The sequence below is a fragment of the Euprymna scolopes genome, chromosome 32, assembly GCF_053919585.1.
Source record: "Euprymna scolopes isolate OS-2025 chromosome 32, ASM5391958v1, whole genome shotgun sequence".
In the NCBI taxonomy this organism is placed as follows: Eukaryota; Metazoa; Mollusca; class Cephalopoda; order Sepiida; family Sepiolidae; genus Euprymna; species Euprymna scolopes.
The window spans coordinates 53,370,956-53,384,620 of NC_136513.1; the positions used below are offsets into that span (position 1 = coordinate 53,370,956).

At 37.9% G+C, this 13,665-nt stretch overlaps 1 long non-coding RNA gene across 1 annotated transcript in view; it reads left to right on the forward strand.

Annotated features, from left to right (window-relative positions):
- LOC145256363 (uncharacterized) overlaps nucleotides 1-13,665 on the forward strand; it is a 149,804-nt gene that overhangs the window by 13,450 nt on the left and 122,689 nt on the right. The gene's annotated exons all lie outside the window — the stretch shown is intronic.

A 13,665-nucleotide genomic window follows, 5' to 3' on the forward strand; every position in this document is an offset into this window, starting at 1 on the left:
GCTATGCACCCTCAATCTTTTCATTAAAGTATACATTCAGAAGGACAACTGATAAAAATACCTGACATCTGTTTGTCATGCTGCGGCAAATCTTCGCATATGTTATCAATAGTTCACACACACACACACACACACACACACACACACACACACACACACACACTGCCTTTTGTTTCTAAGTTGAGATTGTATGTTTTCCATTCTAATTAATTATCCATTCGTATTATAATACGTCATCCCTAGATATTTAGATATTGATGCTGTGAGGTACTTCACCATTATAAACACGCTTTAGCAATCTAACACCAACATTCAGTTTGCAAATCACTTTCTGGACTTGAATGTCACCTTCGATATAATCATCTGAACTGATCATTAAACTGTTAGGCACTCATATGTCGAAATCGGCGAGAGAGCCCATCATATATTTCTACTATTATATAAAAGGCATTTTGTGTGTGCGTGTGTGTGTGCGTGTGTGTGTGTGTGTGTGTGAGAGAGAGAGAGAGAGAGAGAGAGGGAGGGGGAGAAAGAATTCGTTCCCTATTGCCTTTAGGGGACAAATTCACACACATAGGCACACGCATGCACAAACTTCCTTTTTTGGGCAGATTTTTTAAAAAATTTCATATAAACGTACTTTATGTACCTGGCAGTTTTCTTAGAGTGGTTTTGTATCTTTTCTTTGATAGGTTTTTGATAAGTATCGATAATCCAAAATAGTTGATGAAAAAAAGGACAGACCATTATTAATAAAGTTAACACCTTACACAGCCTAACATCACAAGTACATTTGAGAAGTTTTATTACCACACGAGCAGAAAGGTCTAACATACAAAATCAACAGTAGGTTCTTTGATATGACAGGGGCACGTTCGAAGTAAATGTTTTTGTTTAAAGCACAATTTAAACATGATACTTCACTTTTGCATTTTAAACTTTAATTCAAGCAATTAATATATAAAAAATAATTTGATAAAATCAACAGTAGCTTCTCTACAGTGCAATGTAAACTACAATGTATTGCGGACTAAAACACTGCGGTGAAGGCATGTGAAGCTTCCTTCTAGTCCTCAACTCAATCGATTTGATTGAAAAATGGGCATTTTTACCGATTTCGATAAAAATATAATATGGAAGTGTGACACATCTGTTCATCCTCATTCAATCCTGGGCAAAGTCGGATTTCCCTGTTAGTATGACTATAAAGTTGAGTTTTTCTCGCCCTGAAATTGATATTAAAAGCATACTTTTTCTATTTAAAATTATTAAAATTAAGTTCTTAATATACTCAGTCATGGATTTGTGAGCGGCTACATGAAGAGTAACTAATTTACATATTCCTTTTAAAAACAAGCGTTAATTAGTCACTTATTCACTTTTTATGGTTTTTTATTAGATTATTGGTTTCATTTTACCATCACGCTGAATTCTATTTATGCATAATTTCTACATTCTGCATAATTTCGTAGAATTTAAGATGAAAACGTTCTATCATACGGAAATATTTTTATATTTGTATATCTTGGCAGAAATTCATTATTCAAGCATGTCTATTGAATGAGACTGAGTTCTTCTTTTCGATTCGCCGAATCGTCTTTTTTATTTTGGCTGGCAGATGCATATTATGGCGCCCAGTAGTTGTTGTTCGGTTATATTCTCCTCAAGCGCCTTTAATCGTTACATAACCCACAACGGAAACAAAATCCTCTCAGATCCAAACAATAAACCCAATATCAGGTTTGTTTAGCAATGTGCAGTTGCGTATTGTTGTGGAAGAGAATTAGGTATTTTTTGTTGATTAATGCTGGGTGTTGTTGTCGAAGTTTCTCATGCATTTCATCCATTTGTCGACAGTGCTTCTCCGCCGTAATATTTTCGCCTACATTCAAAAAACTGAGATGGAATAAGACAGGTCGCAGACCAACAACCAGTCAGCATGGCCTTCTTTTGATGCAACTCTGGCTTCGGGAAGTGTCGTGGAGCTTCGTCGGCGTCTAATCACTGAGCTGGGAGTCGCCGGTTGCCGTAAAGAACTCAATTTTCATCGAAAGTCACAACCCAGTCGAGAAACGGGTCGTTCTTGTTGCGTAAAAAGGGAAGATAACATTTCATAATAGCGTTTCTTTCGGTGAGGCACACATTTATACAGTTTATTGTCTTTCCACTCTCCCTCGTGGTTGGAAAGCGTCGTATACGTTACGTCTAATTCAGAAGCAAGTTCCCAAACAGTTGTGCGTTGATTGGCTTCAACTAAGACTCTTAATTGAGCGTTGTCAACATCCGATAGCCGACCACTACGCTCATCATCTTTAAGACTCTCATCACAACCACAAAATTTCTTACACCATCATTGTGCTTTGCGTTCAGTAGTTGTTATTGGGCCAAACGCTTCGTTGATATTTCGAGCTGTTTCAGCAGCTTTTCGACCTAGCTTGAATTGAAATAAGAAAATTGTACGAATTTGCTTTTTTTCCATCTTGCATTCAATGTTCTGAAAAGAATGTAATGAAAACAGAACGAGAGATTCCGTCTAGTAATCTTTCATTCAAATAAGAATCTTACTACTCGTCTACTTGACAAGCAGATATGTACAGCTTTTATAGCTTGGATTATCAAAGAGGAGATAATCCATATTCACAAAGTTCTCCCCTACCAAATTTCTCACTGATAGGGAATAAAGTTCCTTAAATACCCAGGCTCCATACGGGCTTGCAGTGGCCGCCTCGACAATCCATGATTCGGGGTCGGAGTACTCAAACTGGAAGGGTTTTCAGTGCGAACCTGTCTCCGAAATGTTTCCTTCTCAGAGGAGCAGGCCGTTACGCGTCAGAGTAATCTCTGGATGAATACGTTTTTTTCGGTGCCAGTGCTTCATTTGTCAGGGATTAAGGTGTTGGCTCATCCGCAGTGTCTAACGGAACCCCAATGGAGACAGTGTCATTAGACGACGTGCCAGGAGCAATTTCAATGCCATGATCTTCCGGAGGGGCTTCAGTGTCAGGGGGAGTTGGTCTATCCTCAGAGGTTGTCCACGGTCCTGGTACATCTCGTCCATGTCGTACTAGAGCGTACTGGGGGTTCAACTCTATGAGCTCTACCTCGCTCACCAAGGTAAGCTAGTGTAACGTGCATGTCGTCTCAGAAATACAGTACCGGTTCGAGAGAGCCAAGATGGAAGCGAAATTCCCGCCGAACTCCGTTGCTAAAAAGGTAAAAATCTTTCGTGTGGGATGGCATTCGTGGTGGTACACAACAGGGATCGAATGACATATAATGCGACAGGAAGGAGATTTTCCCAACTTTTAATCGAACATCCGTTATTTGATGCAGCCAATTGAACGGCCTTCCAAATAATGCCGTTATATATCTTCCGCATTGGCTGTTACCCTTAAGGTTGTAGGGAGTTGTCCGGCTTATAGCTACTCTCTGTTCCTATAGAAATTGTCGAAGCTATTTTGACATGAAAGAAGCCCCATCGGTCCGAATTTATATAGGCAGGAACTCCAAAGACAGCGAATACTGAACAGAGGGATTGTATGATTGCAATAGCCGATATGTCTGAACAAGGGAAGGCAAAAGGAAACCGTGAATATTCGTCGACAACATTTAATACCAGTTCCTTGTTTTGCTTGGTCCCGGTCCTTTAAAAGTCTTTTAAACGGTTGTGCTGATTTATTTTAGCGCACGTGCGGCAGGAATTTGTAATTCTTTTGACCTTATCCACTGAAAAAGGCAATGTACCATTCGAGTAATGCCCGGGTGACAGAGACCGTTATGTAGCGTTCGGAGTTCGTCCCCGCTGTATACCGTATAGAACACTCTTGACAGTGTATCAGCTGTCAAGTTCTCCTTGCCGGGTTGGTAGCTGATCAAAAGAGAAACAAGATCATTCAATTCTCCACCTCGCTATTTTTTCATTCTTTATTTTGCTTGTATTCTTAGAGTTGAACATAAAGGCAACTTATTTTGGGTCAGTAATAAGTTTAAAGTCGCGCCCGATCAAGTAGTGCCGCTATTTTCTTAATACGATATTTGACTATTTCACTTATCATTTCATCGATCCTTGGAAGGCGTCCAAAGAGTAAATCTATTTATGGTTTGGGAGTAATCTGTAACCATTTTCTTTTTATAGTTTTCAGAAGTGGTTATAACTATATGATCCCTCCAGAATGATTTGCTAGACTCAATTATACCCTCCTCAAGTAGTCATTTTATCTCAGAGTCAATGAATTTTTTATTATAAGAAAAACGTCTGCTGCTCACTGCTATGAGTTTTCAGTTTTTAGTTAGGTTTTCGAAAAGTGACAGATACTGGATTTTTACTGTCACCAATCCACAAATTTTCAATGTGGGCATTGAAATGCCAAACAAAATTTCAAACGGAAGTGTTGCTGAAAAAAACCGTGTCCCAATATTATTTCACAACAAAGGTTTCTCGTTACTGATAATTTAATGGTTTTACAGGAGGCGTCCATAAATAGTAAGTCCACCAAACAATAACCACTTATGTTTGCAGAAAATGGCGTATTTGTCATTGTTACTCTGCTGGGGAAGGGGACAAAATACAATTTTGTTGGTTTTTACAAAACTTTCTTTCATAAAATTTTCTGAGCTCCCGGTATCGAGCATAGCATTTGTAGATCTCCTGTTAATTTTTACTTTTACAATAGTTTTTGAAAGGCAGTCATGGGAGGCGGCTAAAGTTGCACATGTACTTTGACAAGTAGCTTTGTATAGGGTTTTAGAAGACTTGCATACCTTTTGAAAAATGACCAAGTTTTCCACATTTATGACAACGAGTATCTCTGGCAGGACATGAAACTCGTAGGTGTTTAAATAAGCCACAAACATAGCAGGTGTCCCTTTTTTTAACCGATTGTTCTTGAAGATTCGTCGGACTATCGTCATGAGGAGGGCAGTAGGAACAGGTTTAGCGCGGCGCCCACGGTGTCTGGCTCTAAATAAGAAGTAGACTTCGAAGGTATAGGCTTGCTCCTAAACTGTTCTAAGTGTAAGCGTCTTATTCTCAAGAAGACATTGTCTTACCTGAGTATTAGGTAAGCCATTAATAAAGGCGTCTAAAATGTGAGCCTCTAATGACGTCATTGTGCAGAAGTTTCAATCTTTGCCCAGTGTCCGAAGGCTGTTAAGGAAATGACCTAATGTTTCGCCTGATTCTTGTCGGCGAGTTTCCAGTCGTTGTCTAGAAAATATCTCATTTTTGGGCTTTATGTATGTACCGTTCAGTACAATAATTGCTTCTTCGTAGGTAATGCAATCCGAGATAATTTCGTTGACTCTGTGAGACAGGTAGTTGGTTAGGAGCGCACGCTTATTGACGGGACGTCTTGATCTTTCTGAATGTAGAACCTCAATGGAATTTGTAAATGTCTCCCGCAAATATTTCCAGCAGTTGTCGGCTGAATCGCTTTCTGGATCTGTTGTAAATCGCTCCGGTCGAATAAATTGTTCCATTCTTAATTGAAGAAATTGTAATGAAAACAGGACAAGAGATTCCGTTTAGTAATCTTTTATTCAATTCAGAAACTTATTAATCGTCTACTTGACATTAAGGCTCGAACGCTAAACATTATAGTTTAGAGGATGCACCCTAACCCTAACCCTAACCCTAACCCTAACCCGGCCTGTTTCTTTTTGTCTCTTTGTCTTTCACTGGGACGATCATGCTGAAATTTTGTATCGACCTTTGTTGTGATTACGTGCAGCAAACTAATTTTTATGGTATCCATTCGATGCACATTAGTAAGGATTAGTAACCAAATTACCACATTTTAGAAATTTTCTCGGAAATTACTGGTCCGACCTGTTTGACAGTTTGTATAGGCCTTTTTAATTATAAGGTAGAGTGAACTACGATATGCATGCAGTGCATAGTAAGAATATCATTTTATTTTATATATGGTACGTCTTACACGTGTTTCCTTGAATTGTATAGTTTAAGAAAACAACTCATCAGAAAAAAATAAAGGAGTAAATTAGAGGAAACGGAATTACTTTCAAGTAAAAAGACAAAAACAAACTTATATGTGAATACGAATACGATGTTCCTTGGCCCCGTGTTACGGTATTTTCACCGCCTTTCGGTGGCGTTTATAATGTTATTTGATTATATACATCTGTATTATATACTGTACTGTATTTTGTTACTAATTTTTAATACCGTATCCAGGGGTTCTATTGTATGCAATAGAACCCCGGGATACGACATTAAAAAATTAATAACAAAATACAATTCAGTGTATAATACACATGTATATAATCGAATAACATTATAAACGCTCTTCCTGATCTACATTAATGATCTTCCAAATCACATGCTCACATCATTCATAGACATTTATGCTGACGACACTACAATCTATGTTAGCACATCTAAGACTGTTAATGACAAAGTTCTCTCTGATTCTCTCTCCTCTGATCTGGAGTACGTGGTACAATGGGGAAAGAGGTTGCTGGTTACTTTGAATGCATCTAAAACCAAGCTTCTATCTTTACATCATCAACGTTCTGATCCCATCTGGCATCGGTTGAAATGAATGGCTCTTGTCTTGGGGAGGCTCCATGTTTTGACAAGCTTCTGGGCTTTAACTTTACTCCTGACCTGTAATGGAACACGTACATCAAATCCGTTGCCAAGGTCGCTGGAAAAATGGTGGGATCTTTCTACCGCTCCAGTAGATATCTCATTCCTGCAATATTATATCTATATAAAAGCCAGGTACGGCCACATCTGGGCAGAAGCTGCTAGAAGCAGCTTATCCTGCCTTGACAGAGTTCAAAATAAACTTCGTAGCTTAGTGCGAGATGCCTCTTTCTCTTCCCTGCAATCTCTTTCCCGTAGAAGATACGTTGCGAGCCTGTCTCTGCTTCATCGTTATTTTCATGGCAAGTGGTCAGCTAAGCTTCAATCTATGGCCCCCCTCGCCAAACTTTCATGAAAAGCACTCGTCTAGCTGAAACCACTATCAATAATTCACTCCACTCTTTATTCCTAAACCTAAACGTAGATTCCACGAACAAAGCTTCTTTCTTAGAACTGCACGCCTGTGGAACTCTCTTCCGATTACCTGCTTTCCAGCTGACTACAATCTGATTGTCTTCACTATAATTCTATTGACTAATGTATACCCATTAACCCTTATCCTCGAGTGGCCTCCGGGTCTTGATAAGTTGTGATTCATGTGTAATATATATATATATATATATATATATATATATATATATATATATATATATATAAAGAGAGTGAAAGAGAGAGGGAAAGAGAGAGAAATAGTGAAAAAGAAAGAGTAAGAGAGATAAACGTAAAAAGAAATTTATACACATTTATATGAAAATGATTTGCTCTCATCATAATAATTGAATACTCTGTCATCTTCAGATTGTAGCACAATATATATATATGTATATATATGTATATATATATATATATATATATATATATATATATATATATATATATATATATATATAGAGAGAGAGAGAGAGAGAGAGAGAGAGAGAGAAGAAAAATGAATAAACATCCGTGAATCTCGATTCCTTCAACCACTCAAATCATTTAAAAATTTCAGAGTTTTAATATTATAATCACAAAATCTTAAAATATCATCGAACATATTTTCGATATTTCTAGTGAATCCTGTCGCTAACATGTCTTCCTATTAACTCGAAAAACAAAATAATCCCATACGGTTAAGTAGTGCGTTCCCCGGATGAACACACGACATCAAAGTGCTGCCTCTTTAAACGTATTGTATTCGATCGAGGATTTTCAATTCAGCAAATCTTAAGACATTTGCGTTCGTGATTTTCAACATCACATGAATAATATCTAGGCCGCCATAGTTTTAATCTCAATCGTTCCTGTGTGGTTGTAATTCAACAATGCACATTATCATGCAAGCTTATCACCACATATTATTATTATTATTATTATTATTATTATTATTATTATTATTATTATTATTATTATTATTGCCTCACATGGAGCTTTCACACAAGTCAACGAACGATCTGATTGGAAACCTGTGGTGTTCTCTGGAAGCTGAGTGACAACAAATCTCCCCAGACGTCCAGTTCTCTCCACTTCCTTCGATAGCATTTGCAAATGGATTTGCATCATCGCACCAGCCGCTTACCATTGATTTCTCGCCGGCAGTGGTCATTAGTTTATACTGGAATTTGAGTGGCACTAAGCTTCCCCAAAGTCCCAGTTCTCTTTGTGCTTGTCCAACCGAGGCTTGGCTAGTGCTCTCTCCTTGGTCTTTCAGTCCTTCTTGACCCTTCTCAGCTCTTTGGTGTCAAATTTTTATTGGGAGGAGCAGTGGTGAAACTATGGGGGGGATGCATCATGAGGATGTAGAACTTGTAGATATGCAGCTTCGATGTTCTTCATTCCCTGTAACGCTTATTCGTTATATTGTCTTCTTGTATTATTCTCCGCATTCAAGGGCTTTCCTTAATATTTCAGCCGTTTTCATTATCGTTAGTAGTATTTTTGCAGCTATTCCTCTGATTCCAATTTCTGACATTCTTTTTTCGAAGTTTTTCGGAATTGTTCTACTATTATCGGTACTATTTTGATTTTCTTCATCATGCAAATCCCGTTTAACTCTCTGGCTAGCTCTGTGTATTTGCTTCGTTTCTCCTTTTCTTTCATACTCACTCTGAGATCAGCTGGGAGAGCAAAGTCTACGATTTGACAGGACTTTTCTTTCTTGTTAATTATGACGACATCTGGTCTTCTTGCTTGGATGGGTTTGTCCGTCTGTATGTCCATGTCCCATAGGATTTTATGGTGCTCGTTTTTCGGGTTTATGCTTGTACCATTTGTCTTTACGTTCAAAATGCAGCCATTTGCACAATTCCCAGTGCACTGTCCTCCCCACGTGGTCATGCCTGTTTTTTGTATTTCTTTTGGGCCAGTTTGCTGCATTCACTTACTATATGGTATATCGTTTCGTCTCTTTGTCCACATAGTCTGCATTTGCTGTTTTCTTGTGTTTTATCTATCCTTTCTTTGATATGGTTGGTTCTTATCAATTTATCTTGTGCTGCAGTTATTAGAGATTCAGTTTCTCGGTTTATATGTCCTTTTCGCATCCATGTCTATGTGTTTTCGTTATTCTCATCTTTTGTCATTCTTATGAATCTTCCGTGGAGTTGTTTCTCTTCCTATTTCTCTTTTCTCGTTTTATCATTTGTCTCTCTGTTTTTTGTTTTGTTGCTTTTTTTCAGTGTCTCTCGTTGCCATAATTATCCTTTCAGTGTTTTGCATTATGTATTTTTCTAGTTCTTTTTTGTGTCCTTCACACAGTCTTCTATACAGATCAGTCCTCTCCCGCGGTCTTCCCTTTTTACCTAGACTCGGTCAATACCGTCCTTTGGGTGTAGTGTAATATGCATAGTCATGAGTTTCCTGGTCTTCTGGTCGAGCTGTCTCAGTTCTTCTTTTGTCCATCCTCTAAACGGTCCTGAGTATCTTACTAGTGATACTGCCCATGTATTTATACTTTTTATTAGGTTTCTACTATATAATTTCGTTTCTAGGAGCTTTCTTGTTCTCCTGAGTTATTCCTTTCCAATTCTCTCTTTCATTTCTGTTGTTATGATGGTGTCCGCTTCCAGAATTCCCAAGTATTTATAATCGTCTTGTTCCCCATAGTGCCCTCATTTCTGTTTGGTTGGGTAGTTCCATGCCTTCAGTCGTTTCCAGTTTTCCCTTTCTTATAACTAGTAGTGTGCACTTTTCCATTCCAAATTCCATTTGGATATCTTGGCTGAAGATCCTGGTAGTGTTAATTAGTGTTTCTAGCCCCTTTTCTGTCCTTGCAAAAAGTTTCAAATCGTCCATGTACACCAGGTGGTTCATTTTTTCCTCTGTATTGGAGAACTTGTATCCGGCTTGGCACTTTCTCAGAATACTATTCAGGGGCATCTTGGCTATGATGAACAGTAATGATGATAGTGAGTCTCCTTGGAAGATGCCTCTTTGTATGTTAATTTCTGTTATGTGTTGTCCACCAGCTGTCAATTCCAGTCTCCATATTTTCATTGCATTTTCTATTACGTTGGTGATCCTGCTTGGTATTTTATACATTTTAAAGCATTCTATTATCCATGGTTGGGGGATCCTGTCGTACGCTTTTTTGTAGTCGATCCATGCCATGGATGAATTCTTTCTCCTTCTTTTTACCTCCTTTAGGATCTTTTGATCTATATATAACAGGTCACGTGTTCCTCTTTTTCCTTTTTGGCATCCTTTCTGTTCCTCGGGGATGAGTCCACGATTATTCAGTGAGTGGTAGATTTGTTCTCTCAGTTGTGCTGTCAGTATCTTCCACATAGTGGGTAAGCACGTGATCAGCATATAGTTGCTGGGGATGGTTCCTTTCTCCGTGTCCTTCTGTAGCAGTGTATTTCTACCTTTTATCATCCAATCTGGCACGCTTGCTTCCTGTATACATCTTCTCAAGTGTTGGGCTAGCCTTTCGTGTAAGGTTGTGAAATTTTTGAAACAGCGTGCGTGTATCCCGTCGTGCAATGGTGCTCTCCAGTTTTCCAATTTTTCTATGGTTTTCTTTAGGGTTTCCTTGCTGATTTCATTCACTGTTCCTTCTTCTATTTGTTGTAACTCTTCTTTCATGTCTTTCAGCCATTCGGCATTTCTATTGTGATCTCGTCGCTCTTCCCATATATTACTCCAGTAGAGTTTTATTTCTGTCGGATTTGGTTGTTTTTTTTTTCCCGTTCACATTTTGGTAGAATTGGCTTTCATTAGTTTCAAATGTTCTGTTTTGTTTGCATTGTTCAGATTTATATCTATATCGTCCAATCTCTCTTCTTTTGCTTTTACTTTTTGGTCCAGTTCTTCATGTTTCTTGTTTAGCCTCTCCCTGTCAGTTACATTTCCAATATTCCATTTTCTCCACATTGCTTTCTTCCTGTTGATCATTTTGGTTTATTTTTTATGTTTGTGTATTTGAGTTTCTAATCTTATTTCCCGTCCAGGTTTTGTCGGCCCGCTTGTTCCCGGTTGTTTCTCTGATTTGAAATTCATACTTACCATTTTAGCGCCTGTGTAAATTAAGTTGTTTAAAGTCTGTGATTGTATTTGTTGGGATGTGTGAGAGGAGCTTGTTAACCTTCTCTGTTTCTGTTTTTAATTTCTCCTGCTCTTGGTTCTTTAACGATGGAAGTTTCGTTTTTCCTCGTTCATGAACTGTGTTATTTTATTTATTTCATTTGCTTCATTCTCTGTTAGTTCTGTTTCATTGTTCCCTGCTTCCACGTTTGTAGAGTTCGATATTCGCAGGTCCTCGGCCTTTGGTGTTTTTACTTGTGATGCTTCGACTTGTAGGGGTTCTCTACGTACAGTTCCATTGGGGGACGCTCCTTGTTCAATTTCATCATTTATTTTTCGATGTATTAGTTCTAATTTAGAGAGACAATCTTTCTTGAGTATCAGTCTTGCTTAGTCCGCAATTCTTTGTTCTGTCTAATGGTAGTCACTGGATAGGTCCCATAGTCCTTTCATTCGTTTCCGATAACCTCCATATCTATATTTAGGATGATTTCTATAATAGCATTCAATTACAAGTCTATTCTCTTTTGTTATCCATTTCTTTCTTCGTTTTTTTCTATTTTGATGGTTATCATGGCTGTGCTGTGTTTGTTCGGTATCATTTTGTTCCCTGAAATTAGAGGTTATACTTACCTGTTCAGCGTCCATGTTATTTGAGTTTCTGAAATTAGAAAGTTGGCCAACATTCGCAGGATGACGACCGGATCCCCCATGCTGGCTACCGAAGGAGCACCTGCCGATCATGACACCCAGATCTTTCTTCTGGGTCACATGGTTTGGATTATTTGTAATTGACATTTTTCATATTTTGGTGTTTGGGGCAACACCGAGCCCAGAATTGTTTTACCTGTGGTTCTGACGCAGGGATAGTGTATAGCTCCCATGTATACAGGAGGTATCGTGCACTATCACACATATATACAAGTAAAAGTCGGTAGTAATACTCTGAAAGAAGGCTTTTGAAGATAGGTCTACTTACACCTTACAAGAAATGTTAGCTAGAAAAAAGGAGAAGGGGAGGTAGACAATTTCCCCCGCCGCCGCAGTAGTAGTTAGTATTTAATCCCCTCGTTCTAAGACATGACAAAATTCTACGTTAATATCGCAACAAAGACTGCTTCCTGTTATAAATTCGAAGTAGTATTTTACTAAATAATCCGCCAGTCGCCCGTCTGGCTATTTTTTTGCATTCATTTTAGAGGATTTTCATTAGTAAAATTTGAATTGAAAAACAGAATTATACGTTTGTATCGCAACAAAAACTGCTTCCTGAAATAAGTTCTAAGTAATATTAAACATTTTTTTAAAAAAAGACTTAAACTCACATTTCGTTGGTTTCTTCTAAAGAGTTTGTCCAGCATGTGTTAAGCTTTCTCTGTTAGGGTTCTTGTGTTAAATTAAATGTCAGGTAATTTTCAGTCAGTTAGAGTGTAAGGATAAGGCGAGGGGGGCAGTTGCAGCCCTTGGTTTCAGTACAAACATACACGCATATATATATATATATATATATATATATATATATATATATATATACATATATATATATATATATACACAAATACTCAATATTGTTATTATTATTATTATTATTATTATTATTATTATTATTATTATTATTATTATTATTACATCTCTACATAATTCCGACGTTATTATTAACTCTCAATTACATGTAAATGCTTTATTACCGCCATATCTCATATCAGCAGTAATGTAAATTAAAATGGACACCATATTTGTCATCAGCTGCCAGACTGAAAATAGCCAATTAATTCTTTTTCTAGTAATAATAGTTAATCACTCATACACGATGTCATGAAACTGTCAAGCTATTATCTGAAAATATCGGCTGGACGCCATCTTATTTATTCATTTCATTTTAAAATTGCTAACTTTTCTAATTTCTAGCACGATTAGATAATTAATTAGACGTCATTATATTTTGAAAGTTCGATTATTAACTTAAAAATAAAAATAATTCTTACTTGTTGACTTAAAAGTTGGCCAAATCTGTTCTCGCCTGAAATAGAATAATGTATAATGTCTGTGGTAAAACAAAATCAAGAGGCAGCCATGCCACACTTCCAACAGCTTTTAAAATTAAACAAATTTTTTTTATTACATTTTCACCCCAAACAAGGCACATTGCCACTTTGTTGTAGGGGGCTACTACCAGGGACATAATCATCAGGGGTACTGTGTAGGGAGTTGGGCAGCAAGATGTCGGTTCACGTTGCACTTGAACTTCTGCATGTCAGTACAGTCGGGGAAGCAGGGACCCGGAAGGGAATTCCAAAGTCTAGCTGTTCTGGGGAAGAAACTACTGGAGTAGAAGGCTCTCTTGCATCTAGGGATCTCTACTGTGAAGGGGTGGGATTTAGCTGCTTGTCGGGCTTGTCAGGGGTATTTACGTCGAGGGGGCACAACTGCTTGCAGTTCGTCAGAGCTTTTACCGTTAAAGTACTTGTAGAACAGGCAGAGGGATTCAACATTTCGTCGATGTGACAGAGGCTGAAGTTTAGCTGACAGTTCAGGACCTATCAGATTGGCGACTCTCT